Genomic DNA, 22,551 nt, shown 5'->3' with positions numbered 1-22,551 from the left:
TCCTTCACCTGCATTACACATGAGGTGGCATTATGGTGAGGGCTCATTTGAGAGGTAGAGAGAACATAAAGAGACAGGAAGTCAGAGAAATCCAGAAAAAAGACTTGCTCTTTTGTAACAACCAGCTTTAATAAGAACTATGTTGTGCCCTATGAAAATTACATTAACCCTCTCCAAGAACATCTCTCCCAATGATCTAACCACAATTTAGTAGATCTCATTTCTTAAACATTCCACTATTTCCCAACTCTCTCCCTTTGAAACTAAGTTCCAAACACATGAGCATTTGGGGGACATACTCAAATCATAATGAAAGTAATATGAGAGAGACAATGGAAAAATGTCATTTCTTTGTAGTTATAAAGATTCTAGATACCACAATAAAATGCTTTATAGTATAGAAATTATTTTAGAGTGATATTTTATATTAAAGACAATAGGAATTTTAATTAAATTACTTTTTGAAGAATGAATGAATTTGAATGTGAAAAGACTAATGGGCTAGGTATATTAAAATAAGGGAAAAGTCTGTGCAAAAACTCAATGAATGTTTAGTAAACAATGCCTATGTATAAAAAGAGAATGCTGGGCTTTCTGATTATGCTATATCAAGCCAAAAGTTTACTGCCTAAAATCTGGTGGCCCTCAAAACCAGAGCAAATATTCATATAAAAGATGCAGTGGACATCAGTCTCAAGAGCATCCTACTTTAAATATCTGCTTCCAAAGACTGCATGATTCATAGTAATTCTGAGGAGTATTATTTTTCTTTCAATTTAAATTTTTAGCTTTCTGTATAGTTAACGCACCATCTCATGGCCAGATCAATATTTTCTTGAACTTCTTCATATATTAATCTATACACTATCTCAGATATGTTTGTTTCTATTTTGTCAGGGATCCCTCCTAGTGAATTCTGAGATGTGTGAGAGGTTGAACAAGCATAGAAATTTGCTTATGAAAAATAAGCCACGTTGTAGGTTGGAAGTAAAAGGAGAAAAGAAGCAAAAGTCCTCATCTAAACTTGCATGTGCTGATACTACACAAGGTTATTCCAATGAAATCTGGTTTGGGGTAGGGAAGCAACTTTTCTTATACATTATGACACAAAGTTCATCAAATATGGTTGTTACAGACTTTTGGAGAACACCTAAAATTTTCTAAATAATTTCTACTTTGAAAAACTACTATTACTTTAAACAAAACTATCCATTGCAAATAGATAGTTCTTTAATACTGAAATAGTTTAATCTGAAATAGTTCTTTAATACTACAAAACAGAAAATTGATGGCATTATTCACCAAGTGCTAATATTTTCCAATAACACCTAACGCCACAATATATATATATATATATATATATATATATATATATATATATATATATATATAATATAGTTTAACACCTATAGGGGTTCTTAACACAATGGATAGAGAATTAAAGTAAAGAGTGAAATAAGACTCAGAAACAACTAATTATTATTACCTTATTTCAAATACTAGTGCACCCTTTTGTTTTTTTCCCCAAAAGTTAATTTTTTAACCTTTGGTATGACATTTCACTTTATTTAAATAACATATAAGTAGTATTTTTTTCATATGTACTATCTGATGCATCTCAAATATATTTGCATACCCCAAGACCTTAGCAGATTTCTATACACATTGTTCACTAGAGAAACCATAGTTACTTCTGAAATCTATATTGCTCTTTTCAAATGAGGTCTTGCAGTTTTTTTAAAAACATATCTGAGATAATTATGATGAACTTATTTCTAATTAGCATATAGTAAGTAGCTGATAAATATTTGTGAAACGGATGAAGAAATAATAAGAACATTTATATAATCTTCACACTATGGTATGTGGTATTTCATGATTTTAGCTACAACTTATTGAATATTATAACAATCTTACTATGTGAGTAAGATGTGGGTATGATGAACCAATAATAAATAAAAATTTCATGCTACATTGTTAGTAATGCACCAATTTTTTTTTCAAAACACACACTCTGATATGTGGTTTTTGACAATTATATTATGAATGAATGAAGCTCAGTAAATGAATAATTGGAACTACATTCTTGCTTAGGGTGCCTATCATTCATTGTTAAAAACCCTTTACCTATATAAAATTTTAATACTGTTTGTACCATTGTGATATAATGGAATTTTGATAAAATGTACATTAATAATGCTGAAGTCTTTCATTCAGTCTTATATCAGTTTATGAAATAAACTTACTATATATGATTTCCTCAATTCTAAGTGTCTTATGTTTTAAGAAACTGTACAGACAATGCAAATTAAAGTTAACATACTAATATGAAGAGCAGAAGCACCACAGGAAATATAAAAACAAAGAATTTGGAGATTCCTCCATTATAGATGTAAGTTTCTCAACATCTTTGCAATGCACCTAACCCACTATTGATACCAAAATTAATGACCAAATTCTTCTCATGCTGATAGTGCATGATGCTATTATATAAAATGAAAACAAGCAAATGTGTCAGAAGAGATGCATTTTACAACACTAGTTGAAAATACAATTGATTCATCAGTATCTCACTGTGTTTTACCCCAGCAAATAACTTCAAAGTGTACATGATAAATGGGTAAAAAAATTTAAAAAATCAAGTAAAATTTATGTTAAGGAATAACAACTATTTTTTTATAAGGAAAATGTCAATAAACTGTGCCCTATCACATAAAGAAAAGCAACAATTCTGGTCAATTTCTTCATTTTATTCTTTGAATATGCCAAGTATTCTTTGGCAAACTTCCACATATATTGTTTTAATATCACAGGTGAAAATTATATCTGATTTTCTCTAAATTGCTACTTATTTAATATAAATTTGTTCAGAAAATATTTCTGCATGTGCTGATAGTGAAATAGAGTGAGAAATGGAAATTATTTAAAGCTCTATAAATTGCAATCCCAGAATGGTGGGAGGAAATTCTATATAATCATGAGAAACATATTGAGTACTATTAATTTGTTCCAGATATTTATTTCCCTTAGTATCCACTTTTCACATAAACTAGTGCTTTAAAATGAAGCTGACTATTAAATATCATATAAAAGGCCATCAGAGTAATCAGAAGACGAAATTTAAAAACGAAACAATCAAATCATAAACATCTGGTTGAAACAAGAACTGGCCAAGTGTTGGATCTTAGCTTTTGACTTTACTAAATTTTCTCCTATTCTTTTTTTTATTATTATGACTAAGAGGAAGGTACTTCTCTTAAAACCGTGACCAGAACAATTTATAGCAATTTGTTTTTCTCAAACATGGATAAAATTGACTTGCTAACTCAGGATAGAATGAATGAGTAAATCTTGTTATGGTAAGAAAAAAAAGTATAACTACTTAACATGAATATTGGCATTTTCAAGAAAAGAATATTAGGGTCAAAACCAATTTGGTAAGATAGTATTGAATATTTTATATCAAAGAAAAGGCAAAAATACTTAAAATAGTTTTGATTATTAGATGCATGTAAAAAAATAGTGTCCATGCCTGATGTGGTGGTACATACCTGTAATTTCAAATATCATAGAGGCTGAGGCAGAAGGATCACAACTTCAAGGCCAGCCTTGGTAACTAAATGAGACCAGGTCTCAAAATAAAATATCAAAGAATTTTGTATATATATGAGTGATAGAGCACCCTGAGTTCAATCCCCAGTGCCATATAAAATAGTAGCTTCCAAAATTTACACCCAGATCATCAGCCTACACTCTATCTACCAATATGTAAAGTTTTAAAAGGTAACTAAATTTAGCCATGCCTACTACTAGTTGTCTGATTATATTGATCATAATCTTGAAATATAAATAAAAGATGCTACACAATGTTTTAGGTGTTCCCATTATTTTTTCTAATTGCAATGAGAGAGGGAGGAAAACCAATTTAACTTATGGGGCCACTTCTTTTTCTTCAGGCCTAATCAGTCAAATATTAAAAGGATTTAGTGTTTAATTGATTATCATTTATGGTATGTGTTCTGTGATTTCTTGCTTAATCTACATTGGACACTTTATTATTTCTGAGTATCAGCATCTGTACAGGCCACCACACCCCACTATATTTTTTTTAATATTTACAAGTCCCTGTGTTCATGTTTCCTCAGTTAGTTATTCTCTTTTAAAAATAATTATGTGTTGCATTCTTTGTCTACAGAAAATTTATGAAGGTTAAAAACACATAAACATTTTCACAAATTTGACTTTAAGAAACTTTTCATCACAAAACACACACCAGAAGTAAGAATGATTTCTTTCTCTAATTTATTAGCCTTTCTGACTTCCAATATCAGGACATGAATGCTGCTCATGGGGGGATGTTCTTACCATCAAGAACAATCAATACTACTTTCTTCTATCCCAATAAATTTTACAAAAAGTGCACATTTTACTCTATTTCATATACAGAACTTGGCTTTCCATTATTTGTTTTTAGTGCGTTTTTACTTTCCTATTTCATCACTTTGTTTTTCCTGTATTGTCTAATATTCAATTTTTTGTTGAGAAAATAGATCACTAGAATCTTCTAACTTTTGCTACATTCAATCACTTGACTAGTCAATAGCTAATATTTCTATTAAGCCATCATTTTAAAGATAGGGCTGAGGTATACTAACAAAACTATTTTCAAGGTCTACTGCAGAATCAGCATAACTTTCTTGAGCTCTGCAGTTAGAGTTACTGTTTCTGTCCATAAACTCTGCTCTCTTTTTTTTGTTACATTTTTTCTTCTATATTGAGTAACTCTCTTTGAAATGAGGTATGGAAAATTGCTTTTTAGATTTTTATTATTTATGAAAATCTATTTTTATTTATGATTGATGGATAATCTGCTTCATTTTAGAATACCAGGTTGAATACTATTTTTCCTTTAAATCTTGAGGCTATTCTGTATTTATCATCTATAATCCAACATTAAGGATAAATATTTGGGTTTTATTCTTGCTTTTTTGAAGCTGACCATGGATTTTCATTTTAGGATATTTTCTTTGTATAAGCATAGTTACTTGAGAAAATCTGGAGATATATTTAGCATATTTAAATTTTATTCTCTTGATTATAGCATTCAATCAAAATGGAATATTTCCAGACCTAGTTTTCTTTTCAGTATATATGTGTAGGAAAATGGATAAAATATAGAAAATAATATATCTGTTTTTCAGACACCAAAAACAGGCATAGCAGGTGAGTGAAACCATAATCAATAAGTACAGACTGGTTAGGTGAACTATAATTTTATTTTAAAAATGGTTCTTAATAAGTGTAGTTTGATAAAATGCTGTTAAAACTAATGGGTAAAGGGGAAGTAAAAATAATCAAAGTATACCAATGTAAAAAATACTTGAATTCTGGCACCTGAGAGCAGACTGTAGGGAAAACTTCATGTTATGATAGGAAAGAATCCCCCACTTTCCCTTCACCGTCTCACCCACTTAACCTCACCAGAAACCACCAAGATGCCCAGAATAAAAGGTTTCAAGTTCAATAGTCACACTCTTTCCAACTACAAAAAGCAGTTTCAATTCAACTGAACAAAGAAGCTAATGTGCAAATTTAAGGGGATCTGAGACATCATATAAAAAATTAGGTTAAAGATAATTCTGTTTTTTTTGTGTGTGTGTGTGTGCGTGTGTGTGTGTGTGTGTGTGTGTGTGTGTTTGTTTTGTTCCAAGGGTGTGGCTATTCCTTGGTCACCTGAACTCAGAAAAGAAACTGTTATTTTGATGAAGTGTTAGTGGGTGACCAACATTGAAAACAGACAAATGTTAAAAAAAAAAAATTAAAAAGCCTAATTACCAGAAAAAATTGTTGCTACATTCTCCCTCTACATTTTGCTTTTTAAAGTATCTTTTTAAAAAAAAATCCTTTTTAGTTTTAGGTGGACACAATATCTTTATTTTTTTTGATTTTACATGGTGCTGAGAATTAAACCCAGTGCTTTATGCATGCTATGCAAGCATGCTACTACTTGAGCCATATCCCCAGCCCTAACGTATCTTTTTTTTTAAGTTTTGATATTGATTTTTAGTCCTGAGAAGTAGACAGCAAAACAGCTTCTGGAAGAATTTACAACCAACTTCATGAGGGTCGGGGAAGCTGAGAGTCTGAAGCAGGGCTGGGAGGAGCAGATCGGAAGTCTGACTAAGGAGCAGACTTCCCTTAGTCACTGGAGCCCAATTATACCTAAAAAGAGACAAAAATCAATAAGTGTAAACCAGGAAATGACACAAATTATCAAGTTAGTATCAGTTATAAAAACTTCATATAATCAAGAAAATAGAGAAATCATGAAGAGGATTAGAAAAATAATAGATGTAAATTTTACTTTTAGAAGCTTATTGGTGGTACATAAAACATAAAAATGAATTTTATATTTTGATTTTAAATGTAAGGCAGAGAGATTTGCAAGTCATATAGTACTTCACAAACCTTACTTCAGTTACAAAAGTATAATCAATTGATAACTTCAACTTATTTTACTCTCTGTCTTCCTTCGCATTTCACCTGAGGTCACACTTGTAGAGTGTGACCAATAACTAAACAAATAACTAACCAAGAGGATAATCACTGAAGTTACACTCTTTCTCAGAAAACCCCAACCAATTTCAGAGAAAAAGTGTGATACAACACCTATTCATTTCCTTCTTTGGGAAAAGGTCCCTTTTGCAAATCAGATAGAAGAGGAAATTGGTCAACCTCTATCAAAATATTACTAGAAATAAATACGAGTATTCTTCATTTAGAGGTAAAGTGAAATAAAATAACACCATTGTACAGTATCTTTCGGGATTACCCTTGAAAAATAAAAAAAAAAAATGAAAAAAAAAACTCTTTCTAAAGAGCAGAATACTTGGCAGCACACTTCATCCTTAATTTCACGTGGAAAAAGAAGTTACCTCAGGTAAGAGGGTACATGAGAAGGTACATAAAATAATAGGAAGAAACCAAGACTTGGTCAAGGATTTAGAAGGAACTTTTGAAGACTATGAAATTTGGGGGGTACAGTAATAAGGATGGATCTCTGAGAGAGACAATGTAGTGTAAATATTATGGGATTTCATGCTATCACATACCAAAGCACATACATCATGGACATTGTACAAGACAACCAAGTTGACAACTGGACTTGGCTAGTTGTTTTAATTCCAGCCTCTGATGCTGCATAGGATGAATGAGGACTGAGTACCATAGTGGTTTTCAGTCACCGTGTTTTATGTATCAAATGCTTCTTTCAAATATCTAGCCAGCTAGGAGGAGAGATCTATCTCTAGGTTCTTGTTACAGCAATGTTCTTTTCATCTTTTTCTCATAATAAATTAATAAGTTAACGTCTTTTAACCCAGAAAAAATTTAACCAGAAAAACCCAAACATTTTTTTTTAAAATTTTGCTTTTACAGACAATAAATGCTAAACAAGTACCACTAATAAAGTGTCAATACATCATGCCTAAAATTGAATCAGATCACACATAACAAAAATAAAGATATTACTATTGGTCTATGACCATGGTGTCCACTGTATTATCATCTAAAAAAAAGCTGCTGGCCTGGTAGAATTCTGGAACACCTGATGATGCTGCTAACACTTCTTAAATTTCACATCATTATATCAGGTTGTGCTACAAAGAGACACACTATATAGATCCAGGAACTATTGGTCTATGACCATGGTATCCACTGTATCCAAATATAAATGACCAAATATAAAAGTCTATTGTATATTTGAAGATAAAAGTCAGATGATTCAATTTGAAAACAGATGATCCAATTCTCTACTTTTTAGTATTCACTTTCCATACAGGAGTTGTAAAAGGATCAGTGCAGTAGTTTTGTCTTGAGACAATTATAGTGAGGAGCCTCAAATGATTTGGGAATGAGTATAGAGACCAAAAGAAGTATGTTTAGTGGATCTAAATTGAACAGCAGAAGAGACACAAGATGACTATTAATTTGACATTCAGTCTACACAGCTGTCAAAACTGTAATTAATTGCACTGTTTTCCATTTTTATAAGTTTTCTTCAGGAATTGAGTCTCACAAGTACCGTAAGCTAAGTTCAGAACTTAGACTGAAAAGTGAGTTTTTGTGGTGTCACTATAGGGAACTATGCTTTATGGCACCATTAGGACTGACGAATTCATTTCCCAGACAATTGCTGAAAGTGGTCTTTTCAAAATATTTTCATTAGTAGAAGATCGTTTTTCTGGCTATTACCATTTAAAGCTTCCTAAACTCAAGACTGTTTGAGACTCATGTAAATTACACTCCATGTCTCAAGTAGGAAAAATATGAGAGTGCAAGACAGATCCATAATTTCACTTTGAGTAAGCAGAAGCCTCCTTTGAGATTAGAATGCAACCCCAGATTCTGTGTGCCCAAATGTGCTTCCTTCCCTTTATTTCCATTGTGCTGATCTGAAGCAAAATAACTTATGGACTTTCAAGATGCCTAGTCATTTAATCCACCTCCTGGGAAGTTCTAATTAGAACTCAAATGCATCCTTCATCTACTTCCAGACTTTCTGTTTTCCAGAAGTTCTTTGAAGTCTTTTTGTCACTGGAGATTACCTCCTCTTTTCATTGTGGATGTTTATCTCGTTTTATGCTTCTCTTTTACTGTTACTTTAATTCATTGTTGGTAAAATAGACTTGTATATTTGAAGATCCAGATCTCTAAGTAAAATAGTTAGCTTAGTTTAAGGGCTTATAATACACAGTCAAAAATTTTCAATACATTTTAATATAAATTTAGATCCATGATTAAAATTGGAGGAAATAAAATAGGCTTTATTAGGAAGTAATTCTGCACTACAAAATTATCTTTTTTTTCACAAAGGATAAGAATTTTGGAAGATAACATGACACCAAGAAACAGAATTACTATATTTTTATATATAGTTGTGCTTGAAAGAGAATAATAATATCACCATAAATTGATGATATAATATAAAACAAAAAGCTTTATAACCAAGTTCTGTTTATTTTTGACAAAACATATTTGAAGCAAAAATATCAAATCCATGAATCTCCTCAAAATACTATACAGTGAATAGGATTTCTACACAAATCGTATAAATTTATGATATTATGTAAATTTTCTATACATAGATTTAGAGGTTAAATACACTAATATTATTTCTCAAGACACATTTATTTTGAAGCACAGTTCCATAAATCTGCAAATACAATTAAATTGTACTTATTACACACAGATCAGTACCTCAGAATGATCAAATACCTGGATATATTTCCTTTGACAGATTTCTATTTCCTAGACAATAAGGTCAGCTTTAATATAATATATCTCCTACCTTTTCAGTGACACAAAATTTTTAAATTTTAAGTAAACCTCTCCTATAGGCTCAAAATTCACCATATAACTTTGGTACTAATACAATTAGTGATGGATGTTACAAGAAAAATTCTTAGTTCTTTTAAGAGAGTTTTTGGAAATGAAACACTATATCAACACATGATCCTTCAAACAAAGATAATGCATGCACAGCAATAAATTTGGTATTAAGAAGGTATAGACATTTATTAGCTATAGGACTTTGAAAACACACGCTTTGGACCTAAAGGACAGTTATTTTGCTTTGTAATTGCAGCACTTTTTTATATCTGTTTGAGGAGTTTTAGTTCTATGTTTTGTTTTGTGATCTCATGTGCTTCATTTATTCAAATGTATTAATGTAATATATGCTTATATGAGTTATATGCCTCTAATTATAGAATTTTTTTAGAAACTCTTAGTAAATATACAGTTTCTAAATTAGAGAGCAATTACCATGCAAGCTAGAAAATGCACAGTGGCTTAAAGAACTCCTCATTCCAGAGTCTAGCCTTAGATTTTTCACATAGTTGATGATCAATAAATTTATATGGATCATAAAGTTAAGATCTGTTTAATCTTGAAGTAAAGAAATAGGAAGCCAGAGAGGTGCTTCATCACAGATGTCAAGCTGTCATTACTGGGAAACCCAAGGAGTCCTAGAGGGCAGTTTGTCTCTCTGATTGATGTAGTTATGTAAAATTCAAGTCCTGCTTTTCTTCCCCACAACTTTGGCTTTCCTGTGTTCACAATGATTTGTTCATGCTAAAGACAAAAAACAAACAAACAAACAAACAAACAAACAAAAAACCTAAAAAACAACTTAGTTTGTGAAAACATCAGAAATTTAAGTACAGTGATAAGGGCAGGATAAGATTCCACTGACCTAAATGTTCCTTTAAGAAAAACTAAATTCAGACATTTCCATTGTGACAGAAATGGGAAAGGGCATATATGTATGTATGTAGTCATATATATATACACACATGAAACTAATAAATAAAGAATGAATGAACCCAAATATTCCTCCTCTAAACTTGGAAATTATATTCCTGTGTATTTTTAATCCAGGAATGGGAAATTACTAGTGCGTTCATTTGATTTTCAAAAAAATTCAGTGTCCTTACAAACCCTTTTATCATGATCCTCTCATTTGTCATTTCCTAACTGAAAGAGTACAGGATCAGGAAATTTTTAATCTTTTGATTTAAATTGGATCCAAAGACTTTATGAGAAATATAAGTAGTTTATGGCATTGTGATATTGTCCTCTATGAAATGAAGTTTTGAACATAGAATATCATTTCATTCTAAAAATTTAAAAAACTTATAATTACTCAAATTATAGAATTCACATCAATAGTAGTTCTATTTTATTTTTTAACATTACAGAAGCAAGTTTTATAAATAAAAAAATGCTAAATTACAGATGGAGATATGGCTGAGTGGTGAAGCACCTTGCCTAGCATGTGTGAGGACCTGGGTTTTATCCTCAGCACCACATGAAAATAAAATAAAATAAAAGTTTATAAAATATCAAGTTAAAACTCATGTCTTCTTTTATAATATGTATACAAATAAGTAATTTTTAAAATCTCTAGTTGACATTCTATATGTAGGTTGTATCACTAGAACTCATTAAACTTAGAACAAATGGAAAACTAAAATTAATCATTATTACCTATTTAAAAAGGACTCATTTTAGGAGGATATAAGTTAAAGATGCAAATATTGTTAGAAGAAAATATCCTCAATGTACCATACAGAACACAGTCCTCTGGATTGAGTAAAACTGTTGGAGCTGAAGTCTCTCTTCTGTATCTACAAGAAACCTCACTAGAATGCTAAAATTTCCTTCTTTCACAGGCTTTCCGTGATCCAACTGCACACTACTTCCGAATCTAAGCATGCAGAGGCACTTATCCAGATGGATGAGGCAAAGGATGATGTGGTGCAGGTAATAGCCTAAAGAGTTGCACGTTTTAAGTAAAGACATCTTTAAGTTCTGTCTCTGCAGGCCTATAATATAATTGTCTAGAGAAATATGACAAAATCTCCCTGGAAAACACAGAACTGTGGCTTTCCTAGTGTAACACGTAAGCTGTCTCTTAATTTTACTTCTTCTTTGGTGGATAACAGCAATCCTGGAAGAGATGGTCTCAAAACTATTTTCTGGACATATTTGGAAAGGCATCTCAATTGGAATCATGTTCAAACAAAATTGCTATTACTCTGATCATAAGGTCAAATTAGTCCAGTCCAATTAAACAATTTACAATGCCTCCACTTTGGGGTGAGGGATTTCTGGCACCTCCCATCTTTACACCATGATTCTGAGGGTCCTCTCTCTATCATGTGTGATAGGCTCCTCTTCCCTAGCTTTTTCTCACATGAAGCACCTGGTTTTTGGATAGTGTTGTTTCTGCATGTCACCATTTCTAAACTGGCTTTTTGTGATTCAGGCTATGTGTAAAATATTAAAATTAATCTGAAATTTCAAAAGAAGAAGAAGAAGAAGAAGAAGAAGAAGAAGAAGAAGAAGAAGAAGAAGAAGTAGTAGTAGTGGTGAAGGCCACGGGCTGATCACAGGAAGATTGCACATGGAGCTGAGTCAGAACCCATGCTGAAAGGCAACCCTAAGGAACCTGTGATGAGCCCTCATATTCACGAATGGATGTAGAGGGGAGGCCTGCCCTTTCTCTGAGATAAACCATGTAATATTAGCTTAGTTTTGTCTGTACTATATATAAAGTTATATAAAAAAATAAAATGAAGACTTGTGATGTAGAATCAAAAGAAAGTACAATCATTTCAAGCAGGTCACTGAAATTCCAGTGTTGGATTCAGAAGATATTGCTTTATCACAACCATTGTCAATGTGTGAACAGTTAATAAAAGTATCATGAAAATGAAAAAAAAAGGTATTTTGAGAGAGATTTGGAAACTTGAATTAAATGGTAATAAAATAAAATAAAAACTGTAATGCCTACAGGTAATTTTTCACATGGTTGAATTTGGAGTAGTTTGAAGGCTGCAGGAAAAAAAAAATAAGAAATGCCAAATCATGAGACCTTCAAATCCATGTGCAAGAGAAATATAAAATAGGAGAAGGGCATAAATAGTTGAACAAGCATATCTGTGATAAGGCAAGGCTCATCTGGGGAGGAGGAAGCCTTGGGCTTCATGTGCCTTGGAAAAGTTTATCCTCTAGGCCATCCCCCATCCTGGCCCAGCTACTCCTCTGCCTTTGCTGAATTTGGTTGTTCTCTATTTCCTTGGGTGGCATTGTCCATTGATCACTAAGTTACCAACTGGAATTCTCTCCTCTATGTACACTTATCCCCTGGGAGTATTGCGGGGTGAGTTGTGGCAGAGTGGTTGGCTTGTGTCCCCCCAGCTTTGTGGAGTCTTCTTTTGCTTGGAGCCACAGAGATCTCTCTGGAGAGCTACAGAAGTACAGACACACTCCCTGATTTTTCTGTGGACTTGATGCACAACATTGAGCAGGTGAATCCAATGTTTTTGTCTAAGTTTCCCTGATTTTTAATATAAAAGTGATTGCATCTCTAATTGTGAGCAGTAGAGTCAATTACCTGATACCTGGACTTTAGCTCCATTCAGTGATAAAAAAAATATCTGGGGAGTGCTCTCAAGCATTGGATTTATTAAGCTTGCAGGGATGTTCCTAGATGTTATGACTAGTATAAGATAAATGTAATGGACCAAGGTCTTGAGTACATATCATACATTTTTACTCTGGCTTTTATGTGTTTAGAGAGGCTTGAATAGTTTCTTTTTCCTTTGGGACTTGGGATTGAACTCAGGGGAACATAACCACTGAGTCATATTCCCAATCCTACTTTGTATTTTTATTTATAGACAGTGTCTCACTGAGTTGCTTAGCACCTCAATTTTGCTGAGGTTGGCTTTGAACTCACAGTCTTTCTGACTTAGGCTCCTAATCTGCTGGGATGGCAGACATGTGCCACCTCACTTAGCTTGAATAGATCTTTAATTTCTCTCCTGTTTATTTGTCTTTAAGATGGGGCTAATGCCACTTGCTTCCCAAGACTATAGTGAGAATTAAATGAAGTCATAGATAGTTAGTACTTAGTGCCTAGTGAGTGCTCCATAAGCCAGGGTGATGACAGGCCTTTGTATTTTTGCTTTGTTGGCACCCAGCTTTAGCTCTTTTGGCAAAGCCTTGAAAAACTTAGCAAAACCCTGTTTCAAAAAAAATACAAAAATAGGACTAAGTGATGGGGATGTTGCTCAATGGTGAAGCATGCTGAATTTCAGTCACTGATACTAAAAATGTCATTTAATTTAGGACATTGTAATTATTTTATTAGTATGTTCATTTGTGATCTCTACATATATGTAGAGGTCATTGACCAGTCTCATTTCTCAGGGCTTGAATCATCTCTCTTATTATTTTTTCCATCAGTCTTAATTATTCTTCCTCTAATTTTTTTGAGATCCACTTCTTTTTTAACTCCATTTTTCTTTTACCTTTCTCATATGAGATAAAACACTTGACAATTGAATTTCTGCATCTGATTTATTTCATTTAATTTGATGTTCTCCATGTTCATTCATTTCCCACAAATGATATAATTCTATTCTTGTTTATGGCTGAGTAGAATGAGTAAACTTGTGAAAATATGTGTAGATGCTATTTTCTGGGGATGTCACCTGCCAGCACACAGGACCTTCAGTGTCCAAGCTCAGCCTGCCGTTGTGTGAGCCAGGGAATGAAGATGCAGGAAGCAAAAGGTCTCATGTGAACCATTTGAGGTCTTTAAATCTGTGGCTCTGACTGCTTGTACATTCACCAAACCGCCTGGTAACATCCAGAGTGTCCTTATTGTCTGCATTGATGACTAACCTGTCTTACGGGTCTATTTTCAGTACAGTTTTGTTCTCAAGAGAAGAGAGTCAATATGAAGGTAAAATCTCCTGATTCTCCAGGTGTCAGGTGTAGGATTTGGCTCCTTCCCTCAATTCTTTCCTTTTTGTCTATTCATGAAACTGCCTTTATCTACTTTACATTAGTCCTCTCCTCATGTGGCACCTTTGTATTCATCCTGGCCTTGAGCTCTGATTGGGGGCACGAAATCTAGAGTCAAAGCAGACCTGGGCCCACTGGCCCCATGAGCTTAATTATTTTATTTATTTATTTTTTTACTTTTCAAGGATTCATGTTTCCCATATTGTGAAGTGGGATTGATAGCTAGTAATGGTGACACGTAATGATGTCAGGAGCCATTGATTAACATGTACTGGACTATTGTTTTTGAGACTTTTATCCCTGATCTCTTCACTGGCAATAAGAACTCCATGAGAAGAAGCCATGTTTACACCCATCTTGCAGGTCAGGAATGCTCAGCTGTGTCGAGTTAACTTGCTTAAGGTCACACAGCTAGCAAATGGCAGCTTCATTGTTGCTGTGGGAACAGAGGAAAAAATGCAAAGATGAGCATGAAAAGTATTGGCACAGAATGATCAGGTTATAGAGCAGGAAAATGAGGTACAGATCCAATGGAAGGCCTGGGTTTAACCAATATAAAGGCAGGGCCACTGAGGAGGTTAGAGCAGAGTCCAGAGTGCAGGGTAGAAGGAAGCTTCACTCCTATCTTAAAGAGGTCAGAGAGTAACACTACAGGAGCCCTGGGCCTGCCTTACATGAATGGGGCCAAGTGGGTGGTTCCCAATTTTGACATGAAAAAATACAGAATATGAGGGTTGGGCTTGGTGGAAAGCCCCAAGCTCCTTGCTGTTGTATGTGCATGTACATAGGCACATACATGGAGGGATGCCCAGAGAGTTGATAACCTATGTAAAATTCAGGGAAGAGTTCATATTGAAGGAACAATTGAAAAGACAGAATTATCACTTTAGATATATTTTAGTCTGTTTGGACTTCTCTAAGGGAGTACTAGAAACATATACCTTACAAGCAAAAAAAAAATCATTTGTGGACTTCTGAAATCTCAGATGTCCAAGATCAATTTCCAACAGGTTTATTGACTATTGAGAACATGTTTTTTTTTTATAGACAGCTCTAATTTGAAGGTTTGTGTCCCCTTGAGTACCTTGGTTGAACTCCTCTCCGTTAAGATGATGGTATTAGAACGTGAGTCTTTGGGGGAGGTGTTGAGGTTCTGAGGCTGAAGACTTCATCAGTGGAATTAATGCTCTAATGAACAGTTCTACAGGCTAGCTGGCTTCTTCCACCACATGATGACACAGCCAGAAGCTTCTACCTATTAGAAATGTCCTTTCCAAATATTGAATTGCCTTGTGCCTTGACCTTAGACACTGTGAAAAATGAGTGGCTGTGGCTTATAAACCACCTAGTCTACCATAAATTATTATAGCAGCTTGATGAGAATAAAGAAGTACACCATCTCTGTCCTCACAGGATAAATTGAGAAGTTTCTTTTCAGCTGTCTTTTAATAAATGACAATAATCCTATTCCATTACTTAATAACCTGCAGGACCCCACCTTTGTCTGCCTAGGCTCATGATAAACTACCACAACATTAAAATACATACTCACACAGGGTCTAGGACTGGTCATTTTTCCCCAAGTCTGTATAGCCAAGCTTCTGAAACCTGGACCTGAAAGTAACTCTCAAGACCTCTCTGTGTTCTTAGCATTAAACTTTCAAAGAATTCTTCAGTGTATATTAATAGTCATATCTATGTATTCACCAGGTTGCTCACACAAGATAAGTGGCCCCTGCTCTTGTATACTCCAGTCTAATGGAGAAAGCATAAAACCCATGTTGTCCCTTGCTTGCTCACACTAAACATTGCATACGAATCCTGTCATCCTTTATTGCCAATTACTGATCAGTAAATGTTACATCACAGCAAGCATTGCAATTTAAGGTAAACATTTTGTTCACATTGGAGAAAAGATCCTGGAAATCATGCAAGCTTAAGAAATTAATTAGTCACAGAATAGTATGGTTCATGTTTGTGTTGTGAGACTCTTACCTGTCTGTTGGGCTTGATTTTTGTCTTTTAATTCTGTGTTTTGAACATGGTCTTTGTTTATGTGGCTCAAATATAAACCCATGTTAAAATCCACTGAAGACTCACCTATATTTCATCCCCACTAATCTTTAACCATTGCCCTTCATGAAAAACTGTTTTAATTGTTTCTAGTATATATTCTTACTGTTTCTTTTTTGGTAGGAGGCAATAACAATAATAAATTATTATGTAAATTTCTTTCTTACCAAAAAGTGAGTGCTCCTGTATATCCTTTCCACCCCTTATTTTTCACTCAATGAAACAACCTGGAAAACACTCCACATATGAAAAAATCTTATCTTTCCATGATAAAGATAGACGAAAGTTGGAACTAAACAAACAATGGACATTTGGGCTATTTCTGAATTTCATTTCTTAACAATATTTCTGTATTGAATAGCTCTGGGAATCTATTTTATATTCTTGCAAATGTACATTCAATGTTCAGTCCTGCAAGAAATATTGCTTTATCAATGGATATTTTTATACTTTCAAATAATAAAGCCCAATTCTCTGGAGGGTTGCAACGTTTTTCTTTCTCCCAGCAGGTATACAAGTTCATGCTTTCTGTAGATGCCCCACACACAGAGGCCACATTTTAGATATTCTGTGCACTATCACAATGTGCTTGTAATTTATTTTTTTTCTGAGAGAACCATTTCCTATTTCTGTTATTTTTTTTTCTTTTTACATATGATTGATACCATGTCATGGTTACAGAAGAAAACAGCAGTGTCCTATCCTAAATAAACCCATGGCTTGGTGAGAGTTCAATTCTGAAAACAATAACTTCTTCTCAGTTACAATGATCTCCAACGACAAAATGCATTTTGGTAGTTTGTGTCTTCCAACAAATTGATCTACATAATCTAAGTCCTTATACCTATGGGCTGAGAGTTTTAAATATTGTTTATTTATTTTAATGTTCATGTATTAATAGTGATAACATCATTTATTTTTTAGTCAGGTTTTTATCTATTTATTGACATTTAGAAAGACCTGAGGACATGAGCCTTAGAAAAAAGACTTCCTGGAACACCCCCAATATTGAAAATAAATGCCTTAGAAAGTAATGCATTAGTACAATTGTTCAGCATACAGTAATAAATATAAGATCATGTTAGGTCACATTGATGATGGCAGTAGAAGAGAATGAGAATTAAGCATTCAAGAACATGTAGAATACCCACAATGAACGAGGAATCACAGGATCTGATGTGAGAATTAATGGTTGAACTATGCCAAGCAGGAGCTTCTGGGGCTGAAGGTGATGTCATAGAGAACACTCAGCGGGCAGGTGGTACAAATGAAGAAGCATCCCCCAAAAAACCTGGTGAAAGTAGATTATTAATTTTTATTTGATGTCATCTCCAAAATTATGAGATGAAAACATCTGTAACTATGAACCCCATAATTATCAGCATCCCTAGATGTATTAGGGCCAAGATATCAATGGTAAAGTTCTTGGGATAGATCTTGTGCTAGAAAAGGAATGTAAAGTTGCAGAAGAAAATTATGGTGTTAGCTGAAATCTCAAAACAAACTTCATAGGAAAATGTTTCTTTTACTAATAAAATAACATAGTTTGATGATCTTTTTCATTTTTTCTCATATTCCATATTAATAGTATATATCTTAGGATAACATGAAGCAGAAGCCTTTGTTCCCCTAATATCCTCCAGGTGCCATTCCAATATTTTTTACCAAATTATGTTTGGATTATGTAATGGTAGTTGTGCTCCCACTGTACATAGACTTTCTTGTAGATTCAGAATTACCATATATTATCAAAATAGTTCTTGATATAATCTCATCTTGAGGTTTTCTGAGGTAGTGTGTTACTTTGATTTCATCTTTCTCTTCTTGATTAAGCAGTGGGAACATATTGAAAACTACAATTTTCAGTGAATTGAAATGGTAGGATTGCACAAAAGTAAAGAATTGCAACCTTCTCAAAAATGCATCGTAATGTAGTAGGTGTGCACATAGATGTATTTTTTAGTGCTGTTTTGACATTTATTACCAGAAATAATGCCTTTAATATATCATCTAATATGACACTGAAAATCATGCCCTCTAAGATGATTTTTTAAAAATTTGTATTTATAATCTTTTATTGAGTTAAAGTGTTACCTTGATGCTAAATCTGATAATCTTGTATGACATATAAGGAGTCACATTACATATATTCTAGAGCTATTGTGTATGAAAGAAGAAAAAGTATCAAATATGGGTGGGATTCTGAAATAAAAGTCCTCAGTAGAAATGTTGGCCATTATGTTTTAAATATGCAGTTCCTCATATATGTGATTCAATAGATTTAAATCTTTTCTTTTAATAATGGCTACATATGTTTTTGCTTCAAATTTGTTTTCATAATGTTAACATATTTTAGCAATATGTGTAGAAAACTCCTTGGCAGTATTTTAGGCCTGTCTTTTAATCCCCAATGTACCTATCCACCTTGCATTTATGTTGTTATCATGACCAGAAAAATATCTTAAGTGACCAAAGTCCAGTTATTGAGTATCAGTAGAAATATATTATTATTGTCTTGTCCTCAGTCATCTGGTGTAAAGGTGGTAATTAAAGTCACATTTCAGATAGACTCAAAGTCATTTCATTGTAAGGTTACTAATTAAAGAAGAAGAATTTGACCCAAGCCTAAAAGATGAACTTCCATAAAATCTCAATATTCATCTGCTTGAAGGAAGCAAAGTATTTCTTCAGTAAAGAAACCACACATAAAATTGATACAGAAAATTTGATGTTAATTTGATGGAATATTTTCTATACAAGGCATGTTGTGTTTTAAGTCAAGTGTCTGAAATAGTAGGTATGTATTTTAAATTATTTCAAGCCACATATTAAAAAATACCAGGCATCAGGGCTAAGATTGTGTCTCAGTGATAGAGTGCTTGCCTAGCACATGTGAGAAACTATGTTCAATCCTAAACACCACATAAAACATAAAATAATAAAATAAAGTGTAAACAAGTTTTCAAAAAAATAGCAGTCATCAGAATACCATGTGGATGAGGCTAAATCATTCCATGACTCTTTAGACCTTTTAGATATAAACGACATGGCAGTAAGAAAAACCAAAATAGTGAAACATTTATGAACATATGATACCATTTTAAAATCTGAGGTGATGTACATATTCGGTTAAAACATCAAAGAGTTGATTTCTGTCAATTTTAATTTTTAACTGGAATCTACTATTTGTACTTGGATATGAGACCCATTATTGTAACTCTACATGTGTATATAGTGTGTAATTATCAGATCAGGGTAATTTTCATCTATTTAAATTATTATTCTTTGTTTGAAACCTGCAAATTTCTGGCTATTTTCATTTGCTTAAGAAGTTATTATAGAACGTAATCACCTTATTGTGCTATAAAACCTAAGAGTTACTTTCTGGTCTTAACTGTTTTTGTCACTCCTTACACACAATCAGTCTCTTTCTAATTCTTATCATAAATCTGTGAAGCATTTCTGTTTCAGTTTCTGTGTAATCAACTTTTTAGCTTCAACACATAAATGCCACATGCAGTATTTGTGGGAAAATAAATGTCATTACTAGGAAAAATAAAATATTATCCTCAAATAATAATTTGGGCAATTGGCATAATTCTTTGCATTAACTCATTCAGTGTTTTGAACTTTTCTATAATAATAAATCTGGAAAAAGAATAAAAATATATAAATCAAATAACCATGTTTTCAAGATTTTATGGGTCGCATTTGGTCAATGAGAGTAATTTTTGTGACATCTATTTTTATAAAAAATGGCATATCCCAATTCTTATAAATTTATTTATAATAAGTGAATATATTATATGTATGTTTTGGGATTGTAAGTTTAAGTAGATCCATGTTAACATGGAATAAATAACTTTAAAAATTGTATTAGAGTTGGCTCAGTGGCACAGGCCTCTCATTCCAGTGGATGTGGAGGCTGAGGCAGGAGTATTGAAAGTTCAAAGACAAATTCATTAACTTATTGAGGTCCTGAGAAACAATTTAACACTTTATCAAAATAATAAAAAAAACAAGAAATAAAAGGGGACCCAGACACAGTGGCACACACCTGTAATCCCAGTGGCTCAAGAGGCTGAGGAAGAAGGATCAAGAGTTCATAGTCAGCCTCAATAAAGGTGATGAACTAACAAAATTAGTGAGACTCGAAATAAAATACAAAATGAGGCTGGTGATGTTGCTCAGTGGTGGAGTATCCAAGATTTCAATCCCAGAAGGGCCAAATCAAACAAATAAATAAAAGGTGCTATGAATGAGGCTGGGCCTGTGATTCAGTGGTAGCACAACTGAATTGCATGGCATGTGTGAGGCACTAGGTTTGATTCTCAGAACCACATATAAATAAAGAAAATAAAGATCTGTCAAAAAAGAAAAAAAATATTTTAAAAGCTGGCAATGTATCTCAGTGGGTAACCACCCAAATGGACTAACCCTGTACCTCTTCTCTATCTGGGATTACCACCATAACACATATGAAAAAACAATATCTCAGCCTGTCCACCTATCCAGCTTTTCTCCTTTAGCAGCCCATGTGAACCCATTCGTTACTTGATGCCCATTATTTCATGCCACCGTGTGACTAAGCACTGGGCCTGCACTAAGCATCCCGAGCACAACTGGTTGTTAAGGTCCAGGTTCAGGTATCACTAATTCATTCCACTGGGACCTTATATTTTATAAAATGGGTTTCTAATAATTCAAAATGACAGGATTAAGGCTGAAAGTACAGTTCAGTAGTAAAACGAGTGTTTCCCATGTGACTGGCTCTGGGTTCCTCTGCCACAAGACCAGCGTGAGCTTCATGAAAAAAGATTCGGTGCATAAGAAATTGCTAGTGAGTTTTAAATTAAAGAGTCTCTCATTACCTTTAGCACAGCTCCAAGATGGCTTCTCCTAGTTCCCGACTCCAGCCACCTAATGTGGTGGTGAGGTTTACAGAAGGGACTAGTGAGAGAGGGAGAGCATGCCAGGGAGTGAGCTTTTATTGGGGAACAAAAAATTCAAGGGAAAATCCCATCCAATGAAGGATAAGAGGGGCAGCATCCCAAGGTCAGGGCTGGAAATTGGGTCTTCAGTTCAGTGGCCAGGTGGACCTCTGCATGGACAAGCACTCTGACCTGGGAAAGGGTGGGGAAGGCTTTTTAACACAGGCTGTGTTTCAGCACCTCTCACCCAGGCAGGGAGTTAACTCAAATCACGTGTAAGGATGGCCTCCCAGATTCCAACTCCAGCATGTAAAAAAAAAAGCCAGGCAGGCTTGGTGGCACATGCCTATAATCACAGTGACTATAGAGGCTGAGACAGGAGGCTTACAAGGCTAAGGAAAGCTTCAGCAATGTAATGAGGCCCTTAAAAATCTTAGAGAGACACTATCTCTAAAATATAAAAAGAGTTGGGGATGGCTTTTCAGTTCTTAAGCAATCATAGTTTCAGTGCCCACAACCAAAAACAAAACCAAACCCAAACTAAAAGTGAAAACAAACTGTATTTCCCAATATCCTTTGCAGGTAGGGGTATCTATGATTCTGTGCTGGCCAATGAGGTATCAGTGGAAGCCACTTGTCCTCTAGCTCTTTCCCCTGATTGCTGTATTGAATGGATGGCAGAATGAAAAACAGGAAGGGTTCTGGGACATGTTGGAATAGCTGGATAGCCGTAGTAGCCCAGACTACCAACCACTGGGCTTTTTTTGATTTTCAAGTAAAAGGAAATCTTTTACAGTATTGTATGGGTATATTTTTCTAATAGTTGAAAGACAGATGCATTGATTTTTCTTTTTCTTTTTTTTTAAACTTTCTGTTCATTGTCCTCAGGTACAGGAATACTGTAGGCCAAGAGAACCAGCTATCTTTGTCAACAATTCTTATTCAGGTCTCTGGGGATGGAAAGAAAGTACAACACAAAACCTCGACTTTACCTAATCTGAGCCCTTGGGCATAGTTAGGCCTGAGTCATCTCCAGGATCTCCCACCTGCCCCAGAATGTTCTCAGAGAGTGAGTATCTTTTCTTTTGATTCCCACACTAAAGTCCAAAATCTCAGGGCTCCTATGGCTCTCCTGAGAACTGTTCCACAACAGGCTAACACTGGTCCC

The sequence above is a fragment of the Urocitellus parryii genome, unplaced genomic scaffold (assembly GCF_045843805.1).
Source record: "Urocitellus parryii isolate mUroPar1 unplaced genomic scaffold, mUroPar1.hap1 Scaffold_183, whole genome shotgun sequence".
In the NCBI taxonomy this organism is placed as follows: domain Eukaryota; kingdom Metazoa; phylum Chordata; class Mammalia; order Rodentia; family Sciuridae; genus Urocitellus; species Urocitellus parryii.
The sequence above is the reverse complement of the archived record's forward strand: the minus strand, read 5'-3'. Positions refer to the sequence as shown.